Below are 14,163 nucleotides of genomic sequence, written 5' to 3' on the forward strand. Positions count from 1 at the left end.
GAAATTATACGGAGAGATTCAATAAAACCTACTTGAAAATACAAAATTTACCTCCTGAAGCAGTAATAATAGGTTTAGTTAACGGCCTTAAAGAAGGCTCGTTCTCCCAATCCAAATCTAAGTGACACCCGACTTCCTTGTATGAAGTATAAGAGCGGGCAGAAAAGTATATCAATATGGAGGAGAATTTTCGACTTTGAGAACTATCCCCGAGGCGAAATTTGTCCTGCCAAGCTTGGGACAAGGAGAAAGAAGCTAAGAAAAAGGAAGAATACAACTCGGAAAGGTCTCGAAGATACCACAACTACACCCGACTCCAGGTTTTTCTCGTAGATATTTACAGGGAGATATTTCACACTAAAAAGCTTCCATCTCCTCGGTCCATCAAACACAAAACGGCTAGAAGTCGGACAGCATATTGCGAGTACCACAAACTATATGGGCATTAAAGAATGTCATAGAAAAGTTGACCAAAGAAGGACGACTAGAAAAGTACCTAGCCAAGAGGTTAGACGACCAAAGAAAGAGGAAAAGAGATGATGCTGACGGAGGATGGCGAGATCGACTCCCACAAATTCCTGAGAGACACATACACATGATAATGGAAGGCTTGTAGGAGGAAGAATCACTAAATCCTCACATAAAAGGCATCTTAAAAAAGTATACCAAATCGAAAAATACAATAGAGCTTCTAATTTACCCACAATCTCGTTCACCAAAGAGGATGCACAAGGGGTGACACCTGGTCACGACGACCTAGTAGTAATAACAATGATCACTGCTAATGCAAATCTCCATAGAACTTTGATGGACCAAGGGAGTTTGGCGGATATACTATTCAAGCCCACTTTCGACAATCTCGGGCTAGAAGAAAAGGATTTGAAGGCGTATCTCGACAACCTTTTTAGTTTAGAGGACACACCGATCCGACCTCTTGGATTCATCTCATTATACACCACCTTTGGTAAAGGCACGAGGTCAAGAACGTTAACCGTTAACTACATTGTGGTCGACGTTATGTCCGCTTATAATGCCTTAATAGGTCGGACTACTTTAAATTGACTAGCTGCATTTATCTTTACACCCCACCCAGGGACGGACTCAAGGAGGGGGGGACACTACAAAAAAAAGGGTTAAAATGGCATGGAGATTAAGGGGGTTTTAAAGAACCGTCATATTATCGAGTCATTATGGCAATTTTTTCTGCTGCCGTAATTGGCTTTATATATTTTGGCGGTTCTGGTGATTATGGCGGTTTTGAACCGCCATTTTCACACGCATATAAAAAGAAAAAAATTACAATCCCTGGCTCATTCAACGCCGTTCTTCCTTCTAGCTAGGGCTTCTATCCTCTCTGAACATACAACACTCTCATTTCTTCAGTGTAAAGAAGCTCTCCGACAACGCCTTCTTCCTTCTAGGGCTTCTCCTCTCTCCGCCGGTTACGATCTCTCCAGGTACCTCTCCCTCTCAAGTTAAACTGAAACTGAAACCGAAATGCTATTTTCGTACATAGAGAAGCCAAAATCGAAAATGATGCTGTTTTATTTTTGCACAAAATTCCGGCGAGAGGCAAGGCTCTAGTGGCTACTGACATCAGCATTTCGATTCCAGAAGGCACCGATTTCTTTGTTTTTGTTTGGGTTAGGATTTGAAAATTGCTTTTGGTGCTGATTTTTGGGGGGTTTTTATTTCTCTGCAGCTCTGTTAGGGATTTTTGGGTCTTCCGTTGAAGCATTGGATTGACGTTGGTGCGGGGGTGATTGACGACGATCTCAGGTCTTCTTTCGCTTACTTCTATTAACGTGTGTCTCTCTCTCTGAACTCAGATCTTCTATTGCTTACTTCTATTAAGGTGTTTCTCTGATCTCCGATCTCAGATCTCAGATCTCAGAAAAAACTGCTCCAATCTCAATTTCTCTATTTGCCTCTTTGGTTCTTTTTTGGTTCTTTTAAGCAAAGCTATAAATGAGTAATCTCTTTAGTTGTTTAGCTCTGTTGCCGTTCCTCTGTTCAATGTTTTTGCATTAGCTCTGTTCAATATTTAATTAAAGCCCTAAAATAGCAGTGAAAAGAAGCACTTAGACACATTAGTGTATGCTGTAGTCCTTGTTTCATTTCAGTCTCAGGTCATCAACATCAAACATGTAGTGCAGCTCATTATTTGATTAACATGTCCTTACACTTAGATTTGATTAACATGTTGTAGTCCTTGTTTCATTTTATTCCTTCTACTTCTTTTAGGCTGGCTGTCTTGGACTTTCTTTTTTTTATATTTATTTTTGAACAATTTTAGTAGAATGGCTGTTGACTCTTGTTATTGGAATGGCTGTTAACTCTTGTTATTACTCTAGTTAATATTTTTTAAATATTTGTAATAGTTGCTGGTTGAGTTTTGAAAGCAAAAAAGAGGGAGAGCGCTCTTTTCGCCATTTAGCCACCTTCACCACTCTCTGCAAAAGATTTGTGATTGTTAATCATTACTCATTCTTTTTAATCTTCTCTCTCTCCTTCTTTTTCATCCTTTAATTTCCAAATAACAGTTTATTTCTTTATTTTTTCCCCTCGCTTATTACTTTCTGTTTTTATCATTCTTCTCAATAGTACAATGTTTTAGTTTCATCATTTCACCACCAAAAAATGAAAGAAAGAAAGATAATATGTAATTTGGGAGAATATTTTTCAGAAAAAATAAAAATAATAATAATAATAGAAGAAGTGAGAGTTACTTAGAAGAAAAAGAAAAACAATGGGTTCGATTCGGACGATGGTGATGATAATGTTATACTTTTCATCGATTTTCATGTAAAATTAGATTAGTTAGAACAAAATTGATTATGGATGGTCGTGGTTTATATGTAAAAGAAGATTTTTTCTTTGAGAAAAAATTCACCACTTTTTTGTTATTTTGATGTGTGTATTGGACACTGGTTGAGCTATTTCTTTGATTTTGGACTTGCTTCTTAGGCACTTAGAACCATTTTGTTTTGCAGTTTGGGAACTAGTTTATGAGGCAATAACTGAACTATGTTTGCTTTGTTTTGCTTACTTCTATTTAGTTCTCTTTATTTCTCAAGCAAAAGGAAGCAACTCAAGTAGTGTAAAGGTGTTATTCAAATTGTGTGTGTTTTTTCTTCTGAAGTTGATATGTTTTGCTACTCAATTTTGTCATGAGTTGTTGAAATATGAGTGATTATGTTGCAGTTTGTGTAGTATGTTGCAGTTTGTGTTATCCAACTATATTTAACTCAATTTTGTAGAATTCTGCACTCAAGGTTCATATCTTCTTCATTATTAGGTAACTTTCTTTTTCCTCTGCTGAATTATTTTGAGTATGCTTCTCTGTCTTGACTCTTGACCTTAAAGGGTAATCAAATATCTTTTCTTTTTGTGCTGTGTTTTACTTCCTGGTGTTGGTGATGGTGAAAATTTAAGAAATTAAGCTCTGATATGAGTCTAGTAATAAAACTTGCAACTAGCTTCCAAACTTTGCTTATTCTATTTTGAGTGTAAACCTGGTATGATATTATTCTAAGACTATTTCTTATTCTATTTATTCTATTTTTCATTTTTCTGCAGGAGGACATTGATGAATTCAGCGATGTTGATGAACTATACAGCTCATTGCCTTTAGATAAGATCTTGTTACAATCCCCCCCGGGCTATCTAAGGTATTTGTTTGCTCACGATTGTTTTGTTGCAAGTATACAAGGGATCATTCAGTAATACATATTGAAGCATATGTAGATTCAATTTACCACATTGGATCATTGATTAATTTTTCACGTTAGCAAATTTTGCTGGATTCCTTGCTGGGCTATGCAGTTTATGATGGTAATGTATTATAGAAGTCTAACATTTAATTGATGGGTGATGCGGATTTTAATTTCGGAAATGGTTAACTCTTTACAAGATACCCTCTATGAACCTCTTAATTGTGGGTAGCAACTGTGGCTATCACATGTATGTAACACTCTTGTCTTCCTAAACTGCACACTTTTATTCAATCTAATGCGCTCTCAGCTGCAAATCATTCATCTTTGCCAACCAAGTGAGGATGACTCGGAGGCAGTTTTTAAATCCCTTCTTAAAATTGGCATTTTCCATTTGATAGCAATTGATCTAACTGAAAGATGCCTAGTAGATGTAATTTACTCCATATGACAATGTAATCATCATTAACTCCATATGATCATTAACCTCCTGCAATTTGAGATGCACAAAATTATAATTTGCAAAGAAGCTTAGAAAACAACTATTGTTGCTTCAGAAGTTTTTAACTCCGTTAAGAAAGTGTTTTTCCTATGGCTGTACTAAGTATTTCCCTTTCTAGTGTTTACTCGGGCACTGTAGCAGGAGCTCCCGAGGCTTTTTTCAATGATATACCTGCTATCTCTGTTTTATATGACTGGTATATACGCTTCTGTGGCTAAATTACTTTATTTATCCTGGATATTTATTTCTGGGTGAAGTTTGCAACCATTTTTTTAGCTTATAATTGTAACGAGCTGCAGAATCAATGTCTAAATGTAATATCATTAAGGGTCAAGCATATTATGAGCTATTCCAATAATCTATGTTCTAACTTCTATGTCCTACTAAAATGAGCAACAACTTTTTATTTGATCATTTGGAATCTGTGGTACACGCAGGGTTAAGGGAAAGAGTAATGTACATGACTTCATTCTTGCTGCACAAGCATGCATACCTATCATAAGTGCTGTACTGGTTGAGATAAAGAACCAAAGTAATGTTATGACGATTTTTGCAATATGTGTTTCATATGTGACAAATGGATAACATGTTATACTCTGCTGATCTTATTTTTCTAGAAAGTTATATTTTTCTACCCAGTTAATATAATAATAAATTCTTTTATTTAATTTTTTATATATAATTAATTAATTTATATATAAAATATTTATTTATTTATTTAATACATTTTATTATAATTAATTTATATATAAAAGGTGCTGGTGCATTTGCAGGTAAATGCCATGTATTGTTGGCTATCATCATCAACTTCAATATAGCAGCCACTTGCTTTTCACTTCGGATACAAAGGTCTTAAAATGTAATCTTTATCTTCAGTTTCTTTAATTTATATTTTATAATATCTACTAATATTATTTGTACCATTTGTGTATTATGTTAAAAAAAAGTTATGTATTTATTTGTTTAGTTGGTTACTTTCAGATATACGATATTATGAATTATTTTATGTTTGACTAAATATATAAATAAGTCATTTAATAACTTACAATATTATTTTCACGTTTTTATGAAAATAACCGCTATTTATTTATTGTCCCAAGACTAGCTTAATTTATATTAAATCGAGTTTAACTCATGAGTTCATGTCAATTCAAAGAGTTTTTTTTTTTTGTAATTGAACTTTTTGTTTTGGACTAAATACGGGTCATATTAGTTATTCAACTAATAACAAATTTATTGATAAGTGTAGCTTGTTTAATTAGTTAATTACTAACAAATTCTTTTATTTAATTTTTTTATATATAATTAATTAATTTATATATAAAATATTTATTTATTTATTTAATGCATTTTATTATAACCTTATGCATTCACATGCATGTCTGAAAGTGTGTCAATTATTTTCTAGACTTCTACTACTATTTATTATTTAATATTTAATTTCTCTCTCTCCTTAATTCTCTTTCTCTTTCTCTTTTTTTATAAATTATAATTTTTTTTGTCTCTTTCTATCTTGTAGAAAAAAATTAATTTGCATATATACCACTACTTGAGAAGGAAAAGTTCACAAAGCCATTGCTACAGCCACAAATTAATTTGTCAATTATCCTCTTTTTTTTTTTCTTTTGATGTGAAATAATTGTAAACAGTGGAAAGGATGCTACTAATGCAGGAAACAGTGGATTAATCTCTGCTTGATTAGTAGTGTTGCTGAGTTTGTTATAGCATTCAAGCTCTCGTGTATTTGTTGACAATCCATGTTGAAAGAAGTCATTACTATAGTCTGATTGAGATAATAATAGACCAGTAGGGTTTGATTGTGATCTATATTCTTCACTTTTCAAGCCAAAAGGTTCTACAGTTTGAAGGATGTTTGACCCGTTAAGATAAGAATTATTGAAGCTGGGGTTTCCTAAAGGGAAATTAGGGTTATTCCCCATGTTAAGAAATGTGTTGCCGTTCATGATTTGCAACAGATTTTGCAACAGTTGTAGTTGGGCTAATTGAGAAGTAGCATCTCCTTGTAGAGCAATATTAGGGTTTCTCCCCCAAGTAGTAGTGTTCATATTCATCATAGAATTCCCTCTTTTTTTTTCCTTTTGATGTGAAATAATTGTAAACTGTTCATGAATACTTTTGATCTCCAAAACAAGTTAAGATTCGGTCATGGTCACTATTAGCTATTTGAATGTACTTTTGAGTGAAATAATTGTAAACTGTTCATGAATACAGATTTTGACTTCCTGTTCTGATTTTGTTGTAAATTATAATTGATTAACAAAAAGTGAAAAAAAAAGATTTATCAATGTTTGTGGTATATAGGCATAAGTAGGAAGCAGCTAATGGTAATAGGTGAGCATGAGCATGTGTTATTGCTGGTTGTTGACTAAGGGTTGTTATTGCTGTTATTGCTTTGTTTGAAAATGATTCTATACATCAGTGAATAGAAAGATCTTAAGGCTTCATTCTTTGTCGCTGCTATGGTTAACAAGCACATGGGAAAGCTAATTAACAACTAGCACTAGTAGTATTATTAGTAACATTTTATATGTATTTTTTAGATGAATTCAAATTCATAATTATCCACTTATTATTAATATATGCCTTTTTCTTGTATTTCTTGTGCTCATAATAATTATATTTTTGTTGTAGGGATTGGATCAGGAGAGTGAGATTTCATCACCAAAAGAGTTAGGAAGTAGGTCTTCTGGAGCAAGCAACAAGGAAGCATGACCTTGCTTGATATGTTAAGACGTATATTAAGGATTATATGTTAAGACAATTATAAGTCAGAATTAGTCAATGCTTGTTAAGGATTATTTTGATACTTTGTTTTTTGGATTATGACATTTCAATTATGACTTGGATTATGACTTTTGGATCATGTATGAATTAAAAATCATCTTATGATGTTTGATTTATGGCTATACCTTTTGGTTATTATGAGATTTTTAAGTGAGTTTCGAAAATATCACTTTAAATTAGTAGTTTCAATCTTATTTTAAAAAGCATAAAATTGTCATCATAATTAGGTACAAACGGCGGTTAGAAACTCCCGTTTTAAATGAAAACGATGCCATTATACGCTGGTAAAAATGGCGGTTAAAAACTGCCATTTTAAACGAAAATGATGCCATTATATTTTGGTAAAAATGGCGGTTAGAAACTGTCATTTTAAACACACAAGATGCCATTATAACATGGTAAAAATGGCAGTTATCATGGGGAAAAACGGCGGTTTCTAACCGCCATTTTAAACAGAAGAGATGCCACAACATCCTGGTAAAAACGGCGGCTGTTCAAAAACCGCCATTTTATGCGGAAATAATGGCGGTTACAAACCGCCATTTTAACCTTCAAAAACCACCGTATTATCCACAGGTTATTATGGCGGTTTTCTGAAAACCGCCGTAATAACCAGAATGGCACCCAGAATAACGGCGTTTCTTGGAGGCGCCAGTTTTGGTCATAATGACGGTTATAACCGCCGTAATTACCCAAAATAACCGCCATTTTAACCTTTTTTTTTGTAGTGGGAGTAGTGGCCTTGGCCCTCCTCCAACAAATTTTAAACTCATATATTTTTATAATAGATGCATTATATAGAGTCAAATTTAATAGTATAGTAATAATAAAAAGAATTAGTATTCTTTATGTATTAGAGTTTAAATTTCTCTACATATATTTATATTATTTATATTTTTTATTTGATTTAAAATTCTTTTTACATTTATTCTTTTAAAATTAATTTTAACATCCATAATCATATAAAAAATACTTTAATATTATTTATAATAATACTATTTTTTTTAATTGGCAATTTAGTTATTTTTTTTTATTATTTTTCTATTATTTTTACCCCTATTATTATATAAAAATACTTTAGTATATTTTAAATTCACATAACAAAATTGTTAGTGAATTAATTTATATTATTTATATCATATTTTATAATGATATAAAATATAAAAATTTAACTTGTTGCACATAAATACTTACTAAAGTAAATTAATTAACAAAATATTTAAAAATAGATAATTTTATATTTTATTAGATGTAAAATCATAAAAAAATACGGAAAAAATTAATTATAATTATATCTATTATCAAATATATGACATTATATTTGATTATACAAGATTTTAATTTTCGGCCCTTCCATTGTTAGATTCCTGGATCCGTTCTTGACCCCACCTATGTATGAAGTTCCCAACCGCAAAAAGGATCACTACTATAAAGGGAGACCAAAAGCTAGCAAGAAAATGCTACAATAAAAGTCTCAACTTAAGAGGCAATACAGGTGGCAAAGAAGTCAATACTATTGAGCTCAGTAGTGTCCGAGTTCAGGAAGAGCTATGTCTCCAACCTGACGAAAAGATAGAAAAAGTACAAATTGAAGATCATGTTGGAAAGACAACGAGTATAGGGGCTAACCTGGATGAAGGTCTAAAGGCATAACTCGTTGATCTCTTACAAAGGAACTCCGACCTCTTTACTTGAAAAGCCTCCGATATGCCTGGTATAGATCCCGACCTCATGTCTCACAAGCTCACCGTTTATCCAGGATCTCGACCTGTTCAACAAAAGCGGCGGAAGCTCAGCCCTGAAAGGACACAGGTCATGGAAGAACAGATCCAAGCCTTATTAGAAGCCGAAAAATGGAGGATGTGCATTGATTACACCGACCTCAACAAATCTTATTCCAAGTATCCTTACCCTCTCTCCAGCATTGATGCCCTGGTTGACTCGGCCTCAGGGTATAGATATCTGTCCTTTGTGGACAATCAAATTTCGATGTACAAATTGGACCAGAAAAAGACTTTTTTCATCACTTTTAAGGCTAACTATTGTTACGTAGTAATGCCTTTTGGATTAAAGAATGCTTGAGCCACATACCAACGACTAATGAATAAGGTGTTTTTCTCTGACCTGGAAAAACTCATGGAAGTATATATGGACGATATGCTCGTCAAGACCAGGGACGACCTTACTCTTTTGTCCGACCTCACCTAGGTGTTCTCCATAATAAGGAAACATGGGATGAGATTGAACCCTTTAAAATGCACTTTCGCAATAGAGGTCAGGAAGTTCTTAGGTTTTATGCTCACTCAAAAAGGCATAGAGGCCTATCCAGAAAAATGCATAGCAATGTTAGAGATGAAAAGTCCGACTTACCTCAAATAAGTCCAGCAACTTAATGAAAAGTTGACCGCGTTGTCTAGATTCTTAGCAGGGCCATTGATGAGCGGATAATTTATACGCTTTTTGACATTGTTTTTAGTATGCTTTTTAGTAGGATCTAGTTGCTTTTAGGGATGTTTTCATTAGTTTTTATGTTAAATTCACATTTCTGGACTTTACTATGAGTTTGTGTATTTTTCTATGATTTCAGGTATTTTCTGGCTGAAATTGAAGGACTTGAGCAGAAATCAGATTCAGAGGTTGAAGAAGGACTGCTGATGCTGTTGGATTCTGATCTCCTTGCACTCAAAGTAGATTTTCTGGAGCTACAGATCTCGAAATGGTGCGCTTCTAATTGCGTTGGAAAGTAGACATCCAGGGCTTTCCAGCAATATATAATAGTCCATACTTTGGCCAAGAATAGATGACGTAAACTGGCGTTCAACGCCAGCTTTCTACCCAAATCTGGCGTCCAGCGCCAGAAAAGGAGCCAAAACCAGAGTTGAACGCTCAAACTGGCACAAAAGCTGGCGTTCAACTCTAAGGAGGACCTCTACACGTGCAACACTCAAGCCCAGCCCAAACACACACCAAGTGGGCCCCGGAAGTGGATTTATGCATCAATTACTTACTCATGTAAACCCTAGTAGCTAGTTTATTATAAATAGGACCTCTTACTATTGTATTAGGTATCTTTGATCAGCTTTTGATCTTTGATCAATTGTATGCTATCTTAGATCACAATAGGGGGCTGGCCATCTCGGCCATGCCTGGACCTTCACTTATGTATTTTTAACGGTAGAGTTTCTACACTCCATAGATTAAGGTGTGGAGCTCTGCTGTTCCTCAAAGATTAATGCAAAGTACTACTGTTTTCTATTCAATTCATCTTATTTCTCTTCTAAGATATCCATTCGCACCCAAGAACATGATGAAGGTGATGATTATGTATGACGCTCATCACCATTCTCCCCTATGAACGCGTGCCTGACAAACACTTCTGTTCTACATGAAATAAGCTAGAATGAATATCTCTTAGATCTCCTAACCAGAATCTTCGTGGCGTAAGCTAGAATGATGGCGGCATTCAAGAGAATCCAGAAAGTCTAAACCTTGTATGTGGTATTCCGAGTAGGATTCAATGATTGAATGACTGTGACGAGCTCCTAACTCGCGATTGCAGGGCGTTAGTGACAGATGCAAAAGGATAGTAAATCCTATTCCAGCATGATCGAGAACCGACAGATGAATAGCCGTGCCGTGACAGGGTGCGTGAGCATATTATTCACTGAGAGGATAAGATGAAGCCATTGGCAAGGGTGATGCCTCCAGACGATTAGCTGTGCCGTGACAGGGCATTGGATCATTTTCCCGAGAGATGACCGAAAGTAGCCATTGACAGTGGTGATGTATCACATAAAGCCAGCCATGGAAAGGAGTAAGACGGATTGGATGAAGATAGCAGGAAAGCAGAGGTTCAGAGGAACGAAAAGCATCTCCATTCGCTTATCTGAAATTCCTACCAATGATTTACATAAGTATTCCTATCCCTATTCTATTAATTATTATTCGAAAACTCCATAATTATTTTATATCCGTCTGACTGAGATTTACAAGGTGACCATAGCTTGCTTCATACCAACAATCTCCGTGGGATTCGACCCTTACTCACGTAAGGTATTACTTGGACGACCCAGTGCACTTGCTGGTTAGTTGTATCGAAGTTGTGAACCATGGTATTGGCACCATGTTCTTGGCGCCATTGCCAGGGAAAGAAAGAGCCATGAATTTTACATAATTAAAGTGTAATCACGATTACGCGTACCAAGTTGCTCACGTTGCCAGGGATTGTTCGAGCCTGGACATCACAATTTCGTGCACCAAGTTTTTGGCGCCGTTGCCGGGGACTTAATTGTTCCTGTTTGGCGCCAAGAATCGTCTGAGATCCCAATCCCGGCAACAACACCAAGTTTTTGGTGCCGTTGCCGGGGATTGTTCGAGTTTGGACAACTGACGGTTCATCTTGTTGCTCAGATTAGGTAATTTTCTTTTTGTTTTTTTTTAAAAAAATTTTCAAAAATATTTCAAAAATTTCTCATCTGTTTTCGAAAAAAAAAATAATAATAATAAAAATGTTTTCAAAAATATATTTTTCTTCAGAATTTTTAAGAATGAATTCTAGTGTTTCATGATGATTTGTTGAATCCTGGCTGGCTGTAAGCCATGTCTAATTTTTGGACTGGGGTTTCAACTTACCATCATAAATGAAGAGATTCTCACACACTTAGTTGCTCTATACATGAAAAGTATCCATATCTGCTGAAGCTTGGCTGGCCATTGGCCATGTCTAGTGTTTTGGACTGGAGCTTTCATTGAAAGCTTGGCTGGCTAGTGAGCCATGTCTAATTCCTGGACTGAAGCTTTAGACTAACATGGCAAGATTCCTGGAATTCATATTAAAAAATTTTGGAATCCTTATTTTTCTTTTTCATATAATTCTCGAAAAAAATCCAAAAAAAATTAGAAAATCATAAAAATCAAAAACATTTTTTGTGTTTCTTGTTTGAGTCTTGAGTCATATCATAAGTTTGGTGTCACTTGCATATGCATCTTGCATTTTTTCGAAAATATCATGCATTCATAGTGTTCTTCATGATCTTCAAGTTGTTCTTGGTAAGTCTTCTTGTTTGATCTTGATGTTTTCATGTTTTGTGTCTTTTCTTGTTTTTCATATGCATTCTTGAATTCTTAGTGTCTAAGCATTAAAGAATTCTAAGTTTGGTGTCTTGCATGTTTTCTTTGCATTAAAAATTTTTCAAAATTGTGTCTATGATGTTCATCTTGACATTCATAGTGTTCTTGGTGTTCATCTTGACATTCATAGCATTCTTGCATGCATTCATTGTTTTGATCTAAAAATTTCATGCATTGCATAATTTTCATATTTTTCATAAAAATTTCAAAAATCAAAAAAATATCTTTCCCTTTTTCTCCCATCAAATTCGAAAATTGAGTTGACTTTTCAAAAATTTTAAAAAAATCAAGGTTGTTTCTTATGAGTCAAATCAAATTTTCAATTTGAAAATCTTATCTCTTTCAAAATCTTTTTCAAAAATCAAATCTTTTTCAAAATTCTTAGTTATTTTCGAAAATTCCAAAAATATTTTTCAAAAATCTTTTTCTTATTTTTATATCAAATTTTCGAAAATAACATAATCAATTAATGTTTTGATTCAAAAATTTGAAGTTTGTTACTTGCTTGTTAAGAAAGATTCAAACTTTAAGTTCTAGAATCATATCTTGTGATTTCTTATGAATCAAGTCATTAATTGTGATTTTAAAAATCAAATCTTTTTCAAAAACTAATTCCTATCATATCTTTTCAAAAATATCTTCTTATCTTATCTTTTTCAAAAATATCTTTTCAAAATATCTTTTCTAACTTCCTAACTTCTTATCTTTTCAAAATTTGTTTCAACTAACTAACTAACTTTTTGTTTGTTTCTTAACTTTTTCAAAACTACCTAACTAACTCTCTCTCTCTAATTTTCGAAAATATCTCCCCCTTTTTCAAAAATTTCTTTTTAATTAACTAATTATTTTTATTTTTATTTTTGATTTCAAAAATTTTCGAAAAAAATACTAAACATTTTTCAAAATCTATTTTCAAAAATCACTAACTCTTTTTCAAAATAATTTTCGAAAATTTTCCCTCCCTCATCTTACTCTATTTATTCATTCATATCCTAACATCTCATCTCACATCTCTACCATCTTCACAGTTGTGTTTCTTCCATTATATTACATTCCTTGTCTCCCCCTCTTCTTCTACTCACACAGAGATCCCTATACTGTGGTATAAAGGATCTCTATTATTATTATTATTTTTCTGTGCCTTCTTCTTTGTCATATGAGCAGGAGCAAGGATAAGAACATTCTTGTGGAAGCAGATCCAGAACCTGAAAGGACTCTGAAGAGAAAATTAAGAGAAGCTAAATTACAACAATCCAGAGATAACCTTTCAGAAATTTTCGAACAGGAAAAGGAGATGGCAGCCGAAAATAATAATAATGTAAGGAAGATGCTTGGTGACTTTACTGCACCTAATTCCAATTTACATGGAAGAAGCATCTCCATTCCTGCCATTGGAGCAAACAACTTTGAGCTGAAACCTCAATTAGTTTCTCTGATGCAGCAGAACTGCAAGTTTCATGGGCTTCCATCTGAAGATCCTTTTCAGTTCTTAACTGAATTCTTGCAGATATGTGATAATGTTAAGACTAATGGAGTAGATCCTGAAGTCTACAGGCTCATGCTTTTTCCTTTTGCTGTAAGAGACAGAGCTAGATTATGGTTGGATTCTCAACCCAAAGATAGCCTGAACTCTTGGGATAAGCTGGTCACGGCTTTCTTAGCCAAGTACTTTCCTCCTCAAAAGCTGAGCAAGCTTAGAGCTGATGTTCAAACCTTCAGACAAAAAGAAGGTGAATCCCTCTATGAAGCTTGGGAAAGATATAAACAGTTGACCAAAAAGTGTCCTTCTGACATGCTTTCAGAATGGACCATCCTGGATATATTCTATGATGGTTTATCTGAGCTATCAAAGATGTCACTGGACACTTCTGCAGGTGGATCCATTCACCTAAAGAAAACGCCTGCAGAAGCTCAAGAACTCATTGACATGGTTGCTAATAACCAGTTCATGTACACTTCTGAAAGGAATCCTGTGAATAATGGGACGCCTATGAAGAAGGGAGTTCTTGAGGT

At 34.2% G+C, this 14,163-nt stretch overlaps 1 non-coding gene across 1 annotated transcript; it reads right to left on the reverse strand.

The window, feature by feature from the left end:
• Positions 1–13,840: 13,840 nt before the first annotated feature.
• Positions 13,841–13,948, reverse strand: LOC112739366 (small nucleolar RNA R71). The gene has a single exon (XR_003170305.1). It is a non-coding gene; the product is annotated as a small nucleolar RNA R71 (small nucleolar RNA).
• Between the last annotated feature and the right edge of the window lie 215 nt (positions 13,949–14,163).

The sequence above is a fragment of the Arachis hypogaea genome, chromosome 13 (genome assembly GCF_003086295.3).
Source record: "Arachis hypogaea cultivar Tifrunner chromosome 13, arahy.Tifrunner.gnm2.J5K5, whole genome shotgun sequence".
In the NCBI taxonomy this organism is placed as follows: domain Eukaryota; kingdom Viridiplantae; phylum Streptophyta; class Magnoliopsida; order Fabales; family Fabaceae; genus Arachis; species Arachis hypogaea.